This window comes from Taeniopygia guttata, chromosome 11, assembly GCF_048771995.1.
Source record: "Taeniopygia guttata chromosome 11, bTaeGut7.mat, whole genome shotgun sequence".
NCBI classification, from domain to species: Eukaryota; Metazoa; Chordata; class Aves; order Passeriformes; family Estrildidae; genus Taeniopygia; species Taeniopygia guttata.
Genome location: NC_133036.1, coordinates 13,813,870 through 13,819,809, shown reverse-complemented (window position 1 = coordinate 13,819,809; position 5,940 = coordinate 13,813,870).

The window sequence follows — 5,940 nt, the reverse complement described above, 5'->3', positions numbered from 1 at the left end:
GCGGCCAGAGGAGGAGGGGGCGGGAGGCAGGAGGTGGGGCTGGAGTGAGGAGCGGGAGGGGGCGGGAGGCAGGAGGTGGGGCTGGAGTGAGGAGCGGGAGGGGGCGGGAGGCAGGAGGTGGGGCTGGAGTGAGGAGCGGGAGGGGGCGGGAGGCAGGAGGTGGAGTTGGAGTGAGGAGCGGGAGGTGGCGGCGGGAGGCAGGAGGTGGGGCTGGAGCTGGAGTGAGGAGCGGGCGGTGGCGGGAGGCAGGAGGTGGGGCTGGAATGAGGAGCCGGGGAGAGGAGCGGGAGGAGCCCCGCGCGCCCCCGCCAGAAAACAAGCCCCGCCCACCTCCGCGCGCTCGCGCGAGCCGCCGGCCGCGCCCACGCCGCCGGATTGGCTGCGCGTGGGCGGCGCTCGGATCCCCCTGGCGGCCGCGCTGGGAACGGCCCCGGGGCTGGAATTGTGAGGGGAGCGGGAATGGCGGGGGGAGCGGGAATGAGGGAGCTGACAGAAACGGCCCGGCCGTCAGGAAGCACCAAACGCCACTTCTCCGGTCTCCGCCTCAATTCAGAAAAAGACAAGCCCGCAGCAGAGGCGGGTGTTTATCGCCTGCTGCACTGGGGGAGCCCGGTGGTCCAAGAGCGGTGTGTCTGGCCGTGCCTTTTAGGGGGTTCCGTCACAAACGGGATGTTTTCCAGTACAATGCCCTCAGACAACAGCGTGCTACTGCCAGACCCCTATCAGGACCAGGACCAGAGCCATTGGAACAGCTATTCAGTTAATTTCTGACACATAAATTGCATTTATGTCCTAGCGAGTATCCTCCAGGTTGTCATACCAGCCCTCTCCAACCTATGAATACAGCGTGATGAATAAAGACTCAAACACCGGTTGCAATGTCCTGTCCTGTGCCAGGACAAGCTGTTGATTGTTTTTCTTCCCCTTCCACCAGTCTCTGCCCTGAGCCCGGTTCCCACAGAGGGCACGGGCACGTCCTGCTCTGTCCTTGCGGGCACTGGGGCTCCCAGGTGAGTGTTGGTTCCTGGCTGTGTGCTCAGGCACCAGACTGCCTCGTCTGCCCTTTTCCTTTCCTCCTCAGTATTTCACTTATGACTCAGAGGGTGGATTTGTTTCCCTGTTCTCCCCTTCCCTGTTCTCCAGCCTATACCGGTCCATTGGCGCAGGTGTTTCTCCAGAGATACAACAAAGACAAGACAGGTTTGTTTTCCATATAAACTGTGACTGCTGCCAAAATGCAAATATGTTCTATGTAGGCACAACATCCGGATTTCATTCCTGAATCCAGAACAAATCCAAGCAACCAGGACCTTGATTGAGCTTGCATTTGGATTTTTAAATTTTTTTTCCTTAATTGATAAGGTCCCGACATAACCAAACGCAGAAAGGTATTTGAGGAGGATTCATAACAGCAGGGGGCTCTGCTGAGTATAGTAACAGTATCTCGTAAATAAATTAATGACTATGCAAGAGAGCTCACAGGCATCTATGACAATACCCTGCTTTTCTTCATAGAGCAAATAGTCAGCTGTTCAACTACTCCATAAAGACAAAAATGTTTTCCTTACTGAATGCAAACAGGATAGTTCCTAGCTAGAAAACTGATTTACCATACATGTATTTTTCATGTTATTCTAATTTTTTAACACATTACTTTTGTGTTCTGAAAGTCCAAAACTATTTATTTTACATAATTTCAGAGGCTTAATCCAGCACTGAGATAAAAACAACAAATATAGTTTTAAGGGTACAGCTACATTCTCTCTTTACAGAGTCGAGGCACTTTGCAAGACCAAGCCTCACTTAAAATGTGTTTTACACCAATTTAAAATAGAAAATAAGAAAATTATGCAATGTCTCTATCTTATGAAAAGCTACACATGACTTTTTAAATGTCTGATAGCTCCTTTTCTTTGCTGTTGTCATCAGAAACTCCAGCTGAGCTGAATAGCCTGAGAGGTTTCCACTGCCTGGCACATCAGCTGCCTGCACATGGCAGTATTTTGGTGTGAAAGGAAAAAACAAATCCAAAGTAGGAGCAATTCACACATCCAATCCACCTTAGAGTGGGAGAGGGAAGCACTCCTGAGCTGTATTTCTGCTCAGCACTCCAGGCAATTTGGAAAGCATCCTACTCTCCTGCAGTGTCACCTAGGAGAGTTGACAGCCTTGGGCTCTGTCAGCCCCAATATGCTGACAAAACACAGCAAATTGAGAAATTAAATTCCTAAAGTGCTGTGCAACCTTGTGTGAAAAAGGTTATAAAACACATCCTGGTTAAGTAACAACTTCTAATTAGTCAGCTATGGTCAGCAGGGGTTTTGTTCTTTCCACAGCCAAAGTACTATCTAGAGAATTCTTAAGTTATAGCTAAAATACAAGATTAGAATGCATGAGAGCAAAATTACAAATAACAGGAAGAGTTAAATTATAATATTTGCAATGTTACCATGAAAGAATTGAAGTTGTAATGGGACAGTATTCAACTGGCAAGAAGAAAGTACTGTATAAAAAAATTCACTGATTATACAGACAAGCTTCAATCCTATTTTCTTATTCTTATTCTGGTAATTTCAATAATAACAATAGTTTATAGTACTTAATAATGTTGCTGTATCACCAGTAGATTTCAGGATAGCTATAATCTGAGTCCCCTCTGAGTCCTTTCACAGGCAGAGTCATGCCTAACAAGTCCTTTGAGATCCCATTACTCTGAATTTGGGCAAGACCAACATTTAATTGGCACAAATGATGGCTTTGTTCTCCAAGTACAGCTAAATATTGAGTATTTCCCAATTACAAAGCATTTTTCAATTCACAATGTTGTTAAGCATTGATGCCTCTTGGTGTTAGGAAGCCCAGGCTTAGGCTGGCTCCTGCCTCTGGCTCAGCTGAGCACATTAATGCTTGCCTGAGAAAAAAAGGCCACAGCCTCAGATTTTAAAAAGAAGCTTTTCTTAAAATATCAATACTTTAAACAATCTAATAGCAGTAGCACCTGCTGTTCCCTTAGAAAAGGCTTCCAACATTTTATTCTCACATATTAGGCCTTTTTTGTGGGAAACTTTATAAAAGTCCACATGGCATTCAGAACAGTTTGCTTTCTACCAATGAATATAGTTTCACCAAAAGCTTACATTATTTTCATAGAGCATCTTTTCAATTAGTTCTTATGAAGAGAATTCAATAGATTAATTTACACATTCCATGTGACTTTGGTTTTTGGGTAGGAGGTTGGGCTTTTTTTTTTTTTTTTTTTCCTCTTTATCATGAGATAATGAGTTGTTAAACATTAAGGTATGAAGTCACTTAATTTTTGCAGTGGATTGCACTGAACTTTACACCAAATCTTAAAGTTTTTGTTTAGTTTGGAGAACAGTAGAAACAGTCATTTGTCTGAAGATGCTCCTTATATTCTGAACTGCTACCATGAGCAGTAGTTCACAGTAAAAAAAAAAACAACAAAAAAACAAACACCCTTCTTATTTGTACAACACAGAATACAGAAAACCTTGCTCTTTTTATCTGAATAAACCTAGTTTTCCTAATGTGGTTTCCATTTACTTAGTGTGCTCAAAGATTCCCAAATATCATTAAAAACACTTTGGCATTTTAAGCTACTGAGAGCAGTTTTCTATCCAGAGTCTTTCTTTCAATGAAACAGCAGCAGCAGAATGAATGCTCAGTTACCACGTGTCATTATTGTAATCATGGGGTTTAAACCATGCAACTATTCATGGCAAAGCAGCTTGTTGAAGGTCTGTCAGAATGGAAACAGAATGGAAATGTGACAGCAGCTGTTATTCTGTTTATAGCCCTTATTTCTCCAAGTCTCCATCTCCTTTTCCATGTATTTATGCATTTGCTGCTGTTCTGTATCTCTAGCTTGGAACCATCAACATGAAATTCATTATTTTAGCTTCTCATAACTGCAAGAAAAGCAACTTGTTTCTTTATGACTAGAGGTGGAACACAACATGGACATCAAAGAACCTTGGTAAGCAGCACTGTCCATGTCAATATCTGCTTTGTCTGAAACCTGTGTTCATATGATTTGCACATTCATTTAGGAACAACTTTGCCTCAACATTGCAAGTTCATCCTACACTATTTACTTTCAGGAAAGCATCTGTATTAAAGTAACCTTTGGAGATACATTTACCATGTGTAAAGAGAGAGATACTTTTGTCTAAAACCACTTAATGCTGCATTTACAATGGAAAGGCTTTGTTTCATCCCATTTATTTCCTGTGTGCATTTCTAAGAAATTACCCAGACTATTGAATTCCAATTTTGCATATATTTATTCCAATGTTCTACTAAAACCATTTTGGCTGGTGCCAAGTGCATTTGCAGGTGCTGAGCCTCAATCCAAGGCCGCTCTGTGTTACACACTCACCAGCAGCTTTACCGAATCTGCAAGCAAGGGCTCAGGGTTGCTTGGATTGTCACCAGTGCAGGGACAGAGATGTCAGGGGATCTGTGCCTTTACTTGTGGGGGATCAATGGGACCTCGGGGGCAGTGCTGCTGGACACTTTCTGCTGGCCAGCTCTTTCTGGGGGGTGGATGGGGGTGGAACAGCAGCATGTGGACCATGAGCAAAGGTTAACTTGTGCTCTTCCCACAGCAAAATTAGTGTTTCCAAGTTACAATCCAAACTCTGATTTTTAATAGTCTGCGTAGCATTTCAACCTTGAGTTCTAAGGAACCATGAAATACACTTGAATTAAGATACCTGGGAAGTCTACTTGTATCAACTGAATGTAATTATTAGAATTTAAAATAATTGGAACATTTCAGGTCATCTGATAAAAGCTTACTATAAAATCCAATATGGTTTTGTGATAAATCCAACCTTGACATGTCTTACCACAGCTTGAAAAATTTTCTTCTGAACTACTTTTTATCAAACCTAAAAAAAGGGACCATGACACTGTTAATTATCGAACTGCCAGACTGAGAGAGTACTCGGCTTTCCAGATACATGACTGATGACAACTTTAAAAGTAAAGTGTCAAAATGTACAGGCTCCAAAACATGACATTTCAAAAGTTAAAAAGGCTTAAAATATGGGAAAAAAAATCAGATGTGATATCCTGGAACAGCTGCAGTGGCTTCAAGTAAACAAAAATGGACTTCTTGGAACTTGAATTTCCAACAGAGCACTCCATTGGGTCATTCTGTGGGCAGAATTTTGGAGAGAGGACAAGCAGGGCCAGAAACACTCAACGTGGCCTTCACAAACTGAACAGTAAACAACAAAAAGCTCTTAGTAAAATCAGTACAATGACTGGAAACAAAAAACAAATGAGTTTTCTGCACCACCTCAAGAATGTTCCTTCAGCAGAAAAAAAAAAAAAAAAATTCCATCTCTGTTATTTTGTTAACTATGAATTGACTAAAATCCTCAAGCAGCAATTATTTTTAAATTAGCACAAAGCAAGTGCTGAAAAATATTGCACTTAGAATAAGGACTGGAGCAAATTACTCGTGAAACTAAACACTACGGCAAGCAGATGCTTGTTAGAAAGAAGAAATAGTAAAGATAGAAAGAAGGCTAAAGACATAATTGTATGTCATTAAATAAAATCAGACACACCAAAAGCAGCTTCCTTGCTTTTCATCAGCCGAGGAAAACACCAAAACAGAAAAGAACCCAAGTCTCAAACCATCTAATTTAGGCATCTAAAATTAGGAAGCTGGTTTGCCATATTCTGAGTGCAAAAGAGAAACTAAAAGAAGGTTCTACAAAAACAATTCACAAATAAGGCTGATTTACAGCCCAGGCTCCTACTCAGAGAGGTAACATTAGGTCATAGGAATATTCCTGGGTGAATGATCCCTTATTCCACTCTCTGAGCACAAACAAGGAGGCTCTTCTGGGCACCCAGGATGGGTTAAAAGGGCCTTCTTCTCCCCAGGGGCAGCAAGGAGAGAGC